This window comes from Mobula birostris, chromosome 6 (assembly GCF_030028105.1).
Source record: "Mobula birostris isolate sMobBir1 chromosome 6, sMobBir1.hap1, whole genome shotgun sequence".
NCBI classification, from domain to species: Eukaryota; Metazoa; Chordata; class Chondrichthyes; order Myliobatiformes; family Myliobatidae; genus Mobula; species Mobula birostris.
Genome location: NC_092375.1, coordinates 76,939,004 through 76,954,016, shown reverse-complemented (window position 1 = coordinate 76,954,016; position 15,013 = coordinate 76,939,004).

Genomic DNA, 15,013 nt, shown 5'->3' with positions numbered 1-15,013 from the left:
ACACAGCCTCTCCAAGCACCATCCTCTGCCGAGCACTTCGAACCCGCCCCAGCCGCTGAGCAACAAGCAAAGCCAAGGACTCGGGGCCTTCTCCTCCGGAGATTGTGGACCACACAGTAGCAGCAGAAGCGAAGCAGGCATTTCAGAAGTTTCACCAGATGTTCCTCCGTGCTCTCAAGTCCGTCTCCATCAATTCAGGATTGTGTATGACACCCTACTTGACAAATAACAGACATCACCATCGGAGAGGCCACTGCGAGCTGCATTGCGTCACAATCTTCTCCTCCCGCCATCGTAGTGAAGACCTTCCAAAAACCCTAATACTCTATATCAGCTAGCTACCCTATTCTATTCTGCTAATTACAACTTTTTAAAAGTTTCCAACAGACATCATTCCGTTTCATAAATGCATATTGATTCTTTCCAAAGCTATGATTATTTTCCAAGCTCCATTTTACTATTTTCTTAATAATATTTTCCTTAATACAGAAGGCAAGCTAACTGGCCTAAAGTCCACTGTTTTATCCAATCTCCTTTTTTAAATACATTTGCCACTTCCCAATCCCATTGGTTTCTTGAATACTAGTTTTAATTCACTAACACCGATTTCTTCATTTACTGGAGAACTATACTCTTCCACTATTTCTAGAAGGATTTCATTAAAACAGATACAAAATATTTACCTGCCTTTTTCATTATTCCCCAATACAATTTCCCCCATCTAAGTCTGTAAGGAACCTCACGTTAACTTTTTCTCAACTTTTCCATTTGCCATTTCAATAGAGACAATTTATGAACGTTTCTGTGTTTCCTCGCTGGAAACTTCACATTCTATTTTTCATTTCTTTATCAATGACATAGTCCTCGTAAAGAAATTCTGAAATTTTATTGCTTTCTTTTAGCATAGTTGAGAAACTTTCTTTAATATAATACAATTTCTATTCCTTTTGATACCCATGGTCCACTTTTCCTGCTTTTTTTAGCCATAAAGGAGCATATATTACTTGTAAATAGTTTAATGTTTAAAATAATCTTTGCTTGTTTTTCATAATACCTTTTAATCTTTGCTTTTAATGTTACATTTGCTTAATTTAGATGTAAAATCATAGTTCAAATAATATTGAGTCACTGTCCATCTATCAATTCAGGTTGATAAAATGAAGTACTCTGTGATAATAGGGCATAGTATAGGTCAGGGAGAGATGCTGTTCTCTGCAGCTGTGAGCACGAGACTATTGGGAAATGCAAAATGAAAATATAGCTACTGTATTGACTGTAATCCATCTGGTATTGCTGCTTGCAAAAGGAAAAAACGGAAGTAGAGTTATCAGCTAATCATCCTTTGTTGAAGACAACTGAAGGTAGTGACTGGTAAAACAATGGTTCAAAATTCATACCAAGTCTTGGAAATACAATATCCTTGTAAGCGGATCCCTTCCCACCGATCTCCTTCCTGGTACTTATCTTTGTGAGCAGAACAAGTGCTACACATGCCCTTACACTGCCTCCCTCACCACCATTCAGGGCCCCAGACAGTCCTTCCAGGTGAGGCAACACTTCACCTGTGAGTCTGTTGGTGTGCTATACTGTGTACAGTGCTCCCGGTGTGGCTTTCTATATATTGGGAGATATCTTTGCTCCGTCCTATGCTCTGTCCGCCAGAGGAAGCAGGATCTCCCCAGTGGCCACATATTTTAATTCCATATCCCATTCCCGTTCCGATATGTCAATTCATGGTCTCCTCTACTGTCGAGATGAAGCCACACCCTGGTTGGAGGAACAACACCTTATATTCCATCTGGGTAGCCTCCAACCACATTGATTTCTCTAACTTCTGTTAATGCTCCTCCTCCCCTTCTTACCCCATCACTATTTATTTATTTATTTGTTTGTTTGTTTGCTTATTTATTTATTTTCTCTCTTTCCCTCTCAGAATAACTCCTTGCCTGTTCTCCATCTTCCTCCCCCTTTCTTTCTTCCATGGCCTTCCATCCCATGATACTTCCCCTTCTTCAGCCTTGTATCTCTTTTGCCAATCAACTTCCCAGCTCTTGGCTTCATCCCTCCCCCTCCTGTCTTCTCCTGTCATTTCGGGTCTCCCCCTCCCCCTGCCACTTTCAAATCTCTTACTAGCTCTTCTTTCAGTTAGTCCTAACGAAGGGTCTCAACCCGAAACGTCGACTATACTCCTTCCTATAGATGCTACCTGGCCTGCTGCATTCCACCAGCATTTTGTGTGTGTTGCTTGAATTTCAAACATCTGCAGATTGTCTCGTGTTTGTGCTTGGAAGTACAATCTAGACTTACAGATGCTGCGGTGACTAGCTTTGGCCATGTGTGAGATTATTAAATATTTTGAAGCAATGCATTCAGGTTCTGGGAGCTCTGACCACCACACCATCTGCTCTCACTGCCTTTGGAGGGTCTGTTTCGCGGGTTCTGTCCTTGCAGACAAATCACATATGTTCTTTGATTCTGCTCCTCTGCCAAGGTCTCCAATGCAAAGCAAAGAATAAAATCCCTTGAAGACTCCACTTTCTAGTGTTCAATGGTTCTATTTAATATCAGAATATACAACCTGATATCCTCACTCTCTGCAGACATCCTTGAAACAGAAGAAAAAGCCCCAAAGAATGAAGGGATGAAAAAAATGTAAGAACCCCAAATACCCCTGAGATCCTGCCACACACAAGCAGCAGTATCAACCCTCCCCCCACTTAGTCTAGCAGAAAGCATGAACGTTCCCACCAGCCACCATACAAGCAACAGCAAAGCCCCCAAAGAGAGACCATGGTCTACAGTACATCAAAAACTAACTGTTCACTCCAACACTTCAAAATCTCACAGGTTCTCTCTGTCACACAGGGGAGAGGCAGATATCGCTCCTTCCACAGCAAGAGGGAGACAAACCGTCGCTGTTTGATATTACAGTTAGTCTGAGCGTTGCTTTATATTTCAAGTTCCGCAACTCTAGAATTGGCAGCAAACTCTCACTCACCATCGAGAGGGAGAGAGCAATCAAATCGATCACCAAGTGCAGAGGCCTCCAACAGCCGCTGTCACTCTCTTTCCTGTTCTGGTTTCTGCTGCTCTTCAGTTCAGGACACCAGTGAGAATTTGTGTCAACAGGGCCGCGCAAGACTGCATCGCACCCAACTTTGGGCCGAACCTCGACATATTAAAACGTGGCCGGTCGGCAAGCTCCAAGGAAGGGAACTCGCCAGCTTGCAGAACCACAGTTTGAGTGCCGCTGTAGATCAAAGACCCCTACAGGACCTCAGGCACCCTGAAAAGGAAAACAGAGACATTAGAATAGGAAGAATTTAACTGTTTCACTGAAGAGCTGGGTGAAATTGCCCTCCAGCATCATCTTTAGCTCTATCCACAATGTAGTGTCATTACCCAAAGAAAAATGTCTGACAATTTTTTGTCCAGTCTTGCACCTCATTGTCAGGAAAGAATGCACTGAAAGAGTTAAGAGGTGAATGATTGCTTTCAACAGTGTAGGTTAGCATTGACTGGTACATGCCAATCAAAAGAGCAGTATTTTACCTTTGATACTTGATTACATTATTTTATATTGACAGAAAGTCAGGCTAATAGATCCGTGGATACCTTGGCTTTCTTTATAATTTTTGTATAATCTCTTCTATATAAGCCGTCTGTTTTACAAACATCAATTGTCCTATTCAACACACTTACGGATAAAGATACCCACCTCTGACCGTATTTTCTATTTTGAAGCATTAACTTGAAATTATGACTTACATTACAGCTGTTTGGATAAATAATCTAAATAAAATTATTAGCCTTCAGGCCCTAGCACTCTGCTGCATTTCCTAGTCTACAAATATTAAGATCAAGATGATGTCTCCTTGTATGGCAACAAAACGTTTGCAAAAGGGTAACAAAGATTGGAGAAAAACTCAACCCAACCATTAGGATCAAGAGCTTGGAGCTATCAGCAGATCCATTACATCCAAAGGAGCTGTAACTGTTTTCAAGATTGCATCCATATTAGCCACCACATTAGTAATCAAACACATATTTAATGGTGGAAACTATAATTATGTGGCCAAAACATTTTGTTCCCTATGGATACAAATGAATCCTTAAAGTTGTAGACATTTCAGTCTTGATCAGAATTGTAATTCAATTGGAGAGGAAACGTTTACTGAGATGGAATTGCTGTTTAACTTCTATTACAGTTGCTTGGAATTCTCTAGATTTAAGGACGCTTTCCGTGACTTTCTGCATAATTCTATAGAAACAAGCCTGCTCTTTATTTGCACCTACTGAGATGAAACATGTTCACTTTGCATCCAAAAGAAATTTTTGTATAACTGAAGCGTGAATGTAAGCTACTTTCAACCAGAAGCAACTTAGTGCAGATACCAGAAATGTGTCCTAAGAGCCAAAGCTGTTGAAAATACTCACCAGGTCGGGCAGCATCGATGGTGAGAGAAACAGTCAGTCGTTCTGATTGATGACCCTTTAATCGTTTTCCCATGGCTTTGGGACTCATTTGTTTTATAAACATCTTAAGCTGTCTTCTGCACTTGCTTTCAATTTCTCCTGCACATGAAGGCTGAATACCTTGTCAAGAGGTATTCAGTCAGAGGGAACCACAGATGGCAGGAACAAAAAGGTGGAAATCACAGCTGGGTTTCAAGGTAAATGTATTTGGACCTTTGTGAGCAGTGTGACCAGTTAGCCTTTTGCCTGGAGCTGCTATCATCACAGACAGATAACATTGCTTATGTGATATTGAAGCAATGATGAGTTAACTCTCTGTATAATTTCCAACATGCTTTGGCACGTGCTGGCACCAGAAAACACTCCAGCATTCGATGAGTTCATTGGTAATCTCAATTACCTTCTTACCCCCATAAATTCCTCTTTTTACTCAAAGGTCTTTAAGAATCTTTCAGCTTAGCCCTGAGAACTTGTCAAAAATGATGGCATGTGTGTATCGCGAGGCTCAGGGTCTTACCAGATTTCGAAAAATAGTGTTAATTTATCTGCTTGTTTCCTGCGTGTTTGCTTGATTCGGCTATGCGAACTACACTTACAGCAAGCAGTCACTTTTGGACATTAACTATCGATGCACCAACACAGTTTTGGACTATCCATTCAACTTCAACCAACTACCTCAGGAGTTAGTAAGGACATTGCGGACCTGCATTCAACTCGCTCCGACCGGGAGGACCCGGCGCCGGCGTCGAGATTGTAAACAAAGTTGGGGAAAGCGTGGAGGTTTGCGTGCTAGGCTAAGGCTAAATCCACACCGGCAAGAACTACCTAGCACCTTCCTCGCCAATGTTCGTTCTCTGACGAACAAGCTGGACGAACTAAGGACTTGGACGCTCACACAAAGAAGGGTTATGGATTGCAACGTCAAGTTTTTTAAGGAGATGTGGCTAAACAGTGATGTCCCAAACAACGTGGTGGAATTGGAAGGGCACACGGTCTTCAGGGCTGACAGAGCTGCAACAGCGACAGGTAAAAGTAGGAGAGGTGGTTTATGCATCTACATGAATCGATCATGGTGTACTAACTCTACCATTGCTGACATTTATTGCTCTGCTGATCTGGAATACCTGATTATTAAGTGCAGACCTTTATATCAACCTCGAGAGTTTACATGCATCATTGCTGTCGCAGCTTATGTTCCTCCGGATGCTAATGCTAAAGTAGCCATGAAAGACCTCAGTGCTGCTATTAGCAAGCTGCAGACGTTGCATCCAGATGGAGTATTTATTGTCGCTGGGGACTTCAATCATTGTAACTTACGTACTGTGCTTCCAAGATTTCACCAAAATGTATCATTCACTACAAGGGGAAATAAAACCTTAGATCATGTCTACACAAATGTGGCTGACGCTTACAAAGCCACTACCCTCCCCCACTGGGACAGTCCGACCATCTTTCATTGTTTCTGCTTCCCAAGTATAGCCCGGTCATTAAACGTGTGAAACCCACGATGAAGTCTATTAAGATCTGGCTGGAGGGTGCTGACTCTGCTCTTCAGCACCAATTCCAGCACACAGACTGGAGCACGTTTGCTGCCCATGCCACCACAGACTTTCAGATTAACATTCATTTATATACCAACTCTGAACTTGAGCACATCAACAAGTGTGTAGATAGAGGGACATCACAAAAACAAATAAAAGTTTTCCCCAATCAGAAACCATGGATGAGCAGAGAAGTTCGCCTCCTGCTCAAAGCCAGAGATTCAGCCCTCAGGTCTGGAGACCGGGAAGCTTACAGCTCAGCCAGGGCCAACCTGAGGAGGGGAATCTCTCAGGCTAAACACATATACAAACAGAGAATCGAGGAGCATTTCAACTCCTTGGACCCCTAGCGTATGTGGCATGGCATACAGGTCATTACAGACTTCAAATCACCTGGTACTGTGCCCCCTTCCAGTTCTGCTTCCCTCCCTGATGAGCTCAGTTATTTCTACGCTCACTTTGACTGAGAGAACAAGGAGGTCACACTCAAAGCGGATCTCCCACCTGGTGAACTGCCTCTCTCACTTTCCACCTCCGATGTTTGTGCCACCCTGAGCAGGGTGAATGTACAGAAGGCAGCTGGTCTGGATGGAATACCTGGCCATGTGTAGTAAATCATATATATACGTTGTAACTGGGTTACCTGTCTGGACACGCTCCTCTGCTGACTGCTCCTGTGGCTCCTCCCACAGACCCCTGAATAAAGGCGATTGTGCCACTGCTCCTCCTCTCAGTCCAGGGCAGATACTCAGCATGGTGGAGGTCACATTTTACTGCTAATAAAAGCCTTTCAGTAGTTACTCTACTTCCAGTCTTTTGGAGTTATTGATGGTGCATCACTGTGTGCTCAGAGTCTATGCGGGGCAGTTGGCCAGGGTCTTCCCGGACATTTTTAATCTGTCCCTGGCCCAAGCAGTTTTCCCCACAAGCTTCAAGATCGCCACCATCATGCCAATGCCGAAGCATTCCACGGCCACGGACCTGAATGACTTCCGTCCAGTTGCACTCACCCCCATCATTGCAAAGTGCTTTGAGAGACTAGCTCTATTACATCTGAAATCCTATCTGCCCACTACCCTGGACGCCCATCAATTTGCCTATCGCACCAACAGGTCAACAGAGGTCGCCATCTCCATGGCACTTCACTCTGCCCTGACCTACCTGGACAGCCCCAACTCTTACGTCAGAATGCTGTTCATTGATCTTAGATCGGCATTCAATACTATGATCCCTTCCAAGCTGATCGCCAAACTTTGCCAGCTTGGTATCAGCTCATCCCCCTGCAATTGGACCTTGGACTTTCTGACTAACAGACCCCAATCAGTTAAGTGAGAAAACCTCTCCTCCTCCACTCTCATCCTGAACACCAGCATGCCTCAAGGCTGTGTGCTGAGCCCTCTTCTGTACTCCCTTTTCACCTATGACTGCATTCCTGTACACGGTTCTAATTTCATAATCAAGTTCGCAGATGACACCACGGTGGTTGGCCTGATCAGAGGGGATGACGAGACGGCCTACAGGGATGAGGTCCAGCACTTGGCTGCATGGTGTGCCGACAACAACCTGGCCCTTAACACCCAGAAGACCAAGGAGATCATTGTGGGCTTCAGGCATGCTAGGAGCCACACTCACTTCCCCATCTACATCAACGGAGCTGTAGTGGAGCATGTATCAAGCTTCAAATTCCTTGGTGTCCACATTTCCGAGGATCTCACCCGGTCCCCGAACTCCTCCATCCTGATCAAAAAGACGCAACAGTGCCTTTATTTCCTGTGGAGCATCAAGAAAGCTCACCTCTGTCCCAGGATACTGACGGACTTTTACTGCTGTACCATTGAGAGCATACTCACCAACGGCATCTCAATGTGGTATGGCAATTGTCCCGTATCGGACCACAAAGCGCTCCAGCATGTGGTGAAAACTGCCCAGCGGATTATCGGCACTCAATTGCCCACCATTGAGAACATTACCATAAATGCTGCCTGGGCAGGGCGAAACGCATTATCAAGGATGCATCTCACCCTGACCATGGACTTTTTACTCTCCTCCCATCCGATAGGTGCTACAGGAGCCTCTGCTCCTGCACCAGCAGACACAGGAAGAGCTTCTTCCCTGAGGCTGTGACCCTGCTGAACCTCACATCACAGCGTTAAGCAGTATTGCACCAATATTGTACTGTCTCAGTACTTTTATATTTGTGTGCTGTAGCACTTACTTTTTATTCGCAGTTATTTTGTAAATAACACAATTCTTTGCGTTTCTGGTCAGATGCTAACTACATTTCATTGGCTTTGTATCTGTACTCGGCACAATGACAATAAAGTTGAATCTAATCTAATCTAATGTTGTTTTTCTTGAAACACTTCCTTTCCATGACAGATAATTGCATAGATTCATAACCCTCTGTTAAAAAATAAATTCCTCTCATTCCTCTCAGCTCAGTCTTAAATCTTCAAACCATAAATCTGACGCTGTCCCTGAATTCTAAATTCTCATGCAAGGTAAAACAGCTTCATAACATTGGCCTAGTCATCTTTAAAGTTTCATTTAGACTATCTCTCCTTCTTTTGCGCTCTTGAGAATTTAGACTGATTCTGTTCAATCATTCCTCATAAGATAGATAGTAATAGCTGGGAGTATAAAATTGCAGTTCTAACAAAAAGTAGAATATATATTTAACAAAGACACAAGAAACTGCAGATGATAAACAAATTCTGTTTCCCTCCGCAGATGCTTCCTGACCCATTGAGTTCCTCCAGCATTTTGTTTTTTACCATGTATTTAGCAGAGCTTCTTCAGAGTATGACTTCGGTGATGTATGGTCAATGCGACAGAATTACATATATTGATTAAACTAAATCACTACTCTAAAGACTGGCAGAGAGATGATGTACAAGAGCCTCTCTTTGCTCTTATATCAGAATCAGGTTCATTATCACCGGCTTGTGTCATGAAATTTGTTAACTTAGCAGCAGCAGTTCAATGCAATACATAATGAGAAGAAAAAGAAAAAAAAGTAATAATTTAAATGAATAAGTATATCAATTACATCATACATATATTGAATAGATTAAAAAACATACAAAAAAACAGAAATAGTATATATTAAAAAAGTGAGGTAGTGTTCAAGGGTTCAATGTCCATTTAGGAATCGGATGACAGAGGGGAAGAAGCTGTTCCCGAATCACTGAGTGTGTGCCTTCAGACTTCTGTACCTCTTATCTGATGGTAACAATGAGAAAAAGGTATGCCCTGGGTGCTGGAGATCCTTAATAATGGACACTGCCTTTCTGAGACACCGCTCTTTGAAGGTACTTTGTAGGCTAGTACCTAAGATGGAGCTAACTAAATTTACAACCCTCTGCAGCTCATTATGGTCCTGTGCAGTAAACCAAAATGCTTAAAACACTAACCAAGTCAAGCAGCATCTGTGGAAAGAGAAACAGAGTTAATAATTCAAGTTAGTTCTGAAGTCTGACATAAGGTCTTCATCCTCTAACATTCACTCTCCTTCTTCTTCCACAGATGCTGCCTGGCCTGCTGAGATTTTCCAGCATTTTCTATTTCATTTATTTCAGATTTCCGACGTTGACCGGACTCCTTCAATGTAACATTCTCTGACTTGCACACATGCTGATTTAGCAAACGCATCCAACATTAAATTTACTGTTTGATAGCTGCTTCACAATGACTCAGGGCAAACCATGTTTGCATCCTCCCCAGAACATACCACTGCAATTCAACACTCATAGAGAGCCATTACTGCCTGGTTTGGTGCAGCATACCATCCTCTCACAATATCTAAAAACTACAGTGAACTGTCACAATATCATAAACAGTCATTGGATGCAGCCAACCACTTGTATGTGTCCATGACAGAGAAATCATTGTGAACACTACCCTCCCAGCAAACTGCCTTTTTCTAAAGCTCCCTTCTGTAAAGCATGAAAGAGCTATTAAATCTTGGTTGGTGAGTAATACTAAGGCTCTTCTTAAAGAAAAAGGAAATGTACTTTGGGTTTAGGAGATTGGGATCAAACGAATCACTTGATGATGATAAAAATTGAGAGGGAAATCAAGAGGTCATCAAGGGTATTGGGATGGATCTGGCAGGTAAAGTTAAGGAGATTTAAAGGGGTATCTAAGGAAAGAGAAGGTCCCCTCACATCAGCAGGACTGCAGAAGATGGGTGGGGTTTTTAAGGTATTTCTTCCATTTACTGTGAAAATCATGGTTGCTCAAGGAAGGGAAACAAGTGTAAATGGTTGAGGGTATTTTTTATTACCAGAAAAGACATACTTGCAGTGCATTAAGAAGAATAAGCCCTGGTGCCTAACCATATGCATTCTCAGACTTTGCGGCAGGCTAAAGAGGAAATTGCAAAGGACATTTTCGAAATTTTTCCTTCATTGTTAGCCACTAGTGAAGTTTCCAAAGACAAGTACATTGCTTTGGATAATATTGGGGATGGGGCATTAGGTGTTTGACTCCGTGGTTCAGAAAGTAAGAAAAGAGGAATGTGGTTAGATTATGAAGACACGTAGTCCTCTTTTATTGTCATTTAGTAATGCATGCATTAAGAAATGATACAATATTTCCTCTAGTGTGATATCACAAAACACAGGACAAACCAAGACTGAAAAAAACTGACAAAACCACATAATTATAACATATAGTTACAACAGTGCAACAATACCATAACTTGATGAAGAAGTCCATGAGCACAGTAAAAGTTCAAAGTCTCCCAAATGTCCCACATCTCACGCAGACGGCAGAAGGAAGAAAAACTTTCCCTGCCATACCCGACCACGGTCCAACTCTGAGTCATCCGAAAACTTCGAGCTCTGATCAGCTCTCTGACACTGAGTATGAGCGCCATCTCTGTCCGAACTATTCGACCTCAACCTCGGTCACCAACAGCAGGCAAAGCCGGGGATTTTGAGGCCTACCCTCCGAAAGATTCCCCACCACGCAGTAAGGACAGCAGCGAATGAGCGTTTCAGAAATTTCTCCAGATGTTCCTCTGTGCTTTCACGTCCATTCTCCATCAAATCAGAATTGTCCACGGCCCCTATTTAACAGATACAATATCATTTTTAAACGGAAAAGGCAAGAGGTTCGGTTGACGGAAATGAGACTCGCAGAAGGTATGTTGCCTCCTATGTGCCAGAGTGAACAGCCAGAAGTTGTGATCCACACCCATACTATTGACATTGACAGGAAGGGTAACAAGGTCATGTAAAGTGAGCTTAGGAAGTTGGGTGCTAGGTTAAAAGACTGGACCTTCAGGGAGGTGATTTTGGGTTTGCTACCTGTGCCATGTGCTAGTGAGGCCAGAAACGGGAAGATAGCGCAGTTTAACGTGTGACTGATGAGAGAGCAGGAGAGAGGGTTTCATATTTTTTGGATCATTGAGGTCTCTTCCAGGGCAGGTAAGGTATGTACAAACAGGATGGTTTGCACCTGAACCGGAGGGGAACTAAGAAGTTTGCTAATGCTGCTGTGGGTGTTTTTCACTAGAGTTGCAGGGGGTGGAAACCAGCATGCTAGGGTAGCAAATGAAGTAGCTATGGGGAAAGTAAATCTTAGTCCCACAAACAAAGATAGAATTCAACTAGTTGAGTATGGTGGGATATGCATTTATTTCAATGCAAAGAGTATACCAGATATTAGCAGGTAATGCAGATGAATCTAGAGCATGGATCAGCAGACGGAATTATGATGTTGTAGCCATAGTGAGGCTTCACTGCAGGACTGACAGCTCAATGGCCTGGTGTTCCAACGTTTTAGATATCACAGAGACGGAGGCATTAAAGGGGAAATGGGTGGCATTACTCATCAGAAAAAATATTTCAGCAGTGCTCAGAGGGCTTGTCTACTGAGGCAATATGGGTGAGAAATAAAAGAGATGATCACATTAATGGGTCTATATTTTAGATTTCCTAACAGTCAGAGGGATTTACAGGAACAGATTAGTAGAGTATTGACAGTTGCCAAGGATAAGGTTGTGATAGTAGGTGATTTTTAACTTTCCACAACGACTGTGACTCACATACTGTAAAGGGATTGAATGGGATAGAGTCTGATAACTGTGTTGGGGAAAGCTCCATTTATGAATTCATGGAGAGTGCATTACTGGATCTTCTCTTGGGGATTAAGCAGGGCAAGTGATAAGTCTGTGTAAGGGAAAACTTTTTTATCTAGTGAACATAATTGCATTCATTTCAAGATAATTATGAAGGATCGGACTGCCCCTTGATTAAGTTTCTATATTGGAGTAAGGCCAATTTTGATGGCATTACTTCAGACTATTATTTTTGTTCAGGCTATTATTTTTGAAATATAACCCTTTTACTTTATTTTGATCACGCTGCCATCTTTAATTTTGAAATTCAGTTAGACTACATCAGGACAACAGCCATTTTCTATTTAGTAGAGTTTTTCAGTCAGACTAAAGTACATAGCAGGTGTCCCCCGCTTTTCGAACGTTCGCTTTACGAAACCTCACTGTTACGAAAGACCTACATTAGTACCCTGTTTTCGCTTTCAGAAGGTGTTTTCACTGTTACGAAGAAAGGCAGCACGCGATAAAAAATCAGCGCGCAAAAAAATCGGCGCGCAATAAAAGGCAGCGTGTGCCCCAAGCAGCCGCTCTCCCCCGGATTCGGAATGGCATTGCTTAAACACGTTGCATTGAGCAGCCGTTAGCAAGATGAGCTCTAAGGTATCGGAAAAGCCTGAAAGAGTAAGGGTGTTGTACTTAGTGTAAAAGTAAACATAATTAAGCGTTTCGATCGTGGTGAATGAAGCAAGGACAAAGTGAGTTTGGCTTGCGGAAGCTGACGAAAATGATGTTGAAGAGGTTTTGGCATCCCATGACCAAGAACTGATAGATGAAGGGCTGATGCAATTGGAAGAAGAAAGGATAATAATCAAAACTGAATGCAGTAGCTAACTGAGCGTGAAGCAACTGCGTGAGATTTTCGCTGCAATGATAAAGTATGACTTTAATTTTGAAAGGGTACGTAGGTTTAGGGGATATTTGCAGGATGGTTTGAGTCCTTACAAACAACTGTATGATAGAAAAATGCTCGAGGCTCAGCAGTCAAGCAAGCCTTCCACATCAGCCACAGCAGACGACGAACCTCGACCTTCGACATCAAGGAGGGCAATTGTAGGAGAAGATGAGCTGCCTGCTCTAATGGAAACAGACGATGAGATGACACCCCCGTGTCCCACCAACCCAACCCCTGGGCCCCGGACAGATACTGTACTGATTCGCAGAGAATGCAGCAGCAGCCAGGAGGCACACAGCACATCTTTAAGAAAAAAGCCAAAACAAACATGCTAATTAATTAGGTGCCATCTAGCACATAACTAATTAGCTTGTTTATTTCCGCTTTTTTCTTAAAGATGTGCTGTGTGCCTCCCAGCTACTGGTGCGTTCTTCGCGGCAATGTATCGGTCAGCGGCCTGGAGGGTTGGGGCCACTGCGCCACCCCAACCTGCGACAACTCAGTCTATCACACCATCATCAGTGTGCTCGCACTGTTTTCCCAATTCCAGTAAGTGATACTACACTGTACATACAATATTTCTACTTTATATCGGCTGTGTATTTTTACGTGTTATTTGGTAGATTTGGCAGCTTCATAGCTTAAAGGTTACTGGAGAGTGCGTTTATGCCAACAGCGCTTGCGTGAGATTTTCGCTATGGAGATCTGTGCAGACAATCGTTGTAGAGAAGTATTTCTACTTTATATAGGCTGTGTACTAATCATATCATTCCTGCTTTTACTATATGTTACTGTTATTTTAGGTTATATGTGTTATTTGGCATGATTTGGTAGGTTATTTCTGGGTCTGCAAACGCTCACAAATTTTTCCCATATAAATAAATGGTAATTGCTTCTTCGCTTTACGACATTTCGGCTTACGAATTGTTTCATAGGAGCTCTCTACCTTCGGATGGTGGGGGAAACCTGTATACACAATCCTGTGTTTTCTTTCTTTCATTTGCTTCATCAAAATAATCGTCTGTAAGTGTTGTTTTAGTTCATGAAGGAGAACACTATCTGAGCAATATTGTGTGTTAATACTACGTAAAAGTTTAATCCTGATTATCAGTATAGTATTTGACCAGCCTTGGTAATTTAGGGAATAACTACATGGTTTTAACCTTCTCACATATTTTAAAACTTTGTTTACTCATGTTGTGTATAATTTTTGGATTTTTACATATAAGTCTAGCTTCATATATTCCTAATTCCTTATGAAGGTTGTCATAAGTTTGCTGCATTAAGTACTTATGGTACTTTCCGGGTTTCTTTACAGTTTTACTCTTGCCTAATTGTATGTGTATGTACCACCCAATTAAAGCACCCGGAGCTTGGACCCTATATCCTGACTCCAAGTCTGGCTTACTGCTGAATTGTGTACTTCCTGCAAGGCGAGCAATACGATAAAAGATGAGAATACAGCTGGCCGAACAGCATATGAATAGTCACTGGCAGTAAATAACAAGCATGCTGGATGAGAGCTAAGCAAAACGTACAACGCCACAGGGAAGACAAAGCTCACAAGACAGAGCATCTGACAACACTTCTCATCACAGTTCATTGAGATTGTGCAGATCATCAGCTGGTGCTGCAGAAACATGAGCCGGAATGAAGGCTGAAGCTACAAGATCACGTGCTATATTTGCAGAGAGGCAGGTTGCCATTAAAACAGACAAAGCTGGGCTAGAAGCTAATTTGGAATCAATGCATCTTGAAAAAGAGGCTGTAGCTGTTATTGCCCAGGCAGAGGTATCGGGGGCAACAGTAGAGCAAGAGGGAGAGAAGCTTTACAGTAAAAAAAAGCAGCTAGCCAATAATACAGGGTACACATGAGTGTGTGAACAATTGTCAGAGAACAAGCCAAATGTCTTAGCCAGCAGTCTGTCTGCCTGTAACACAACACAAGATCAAAAATTGCAGCACTCCATTCAATTTACC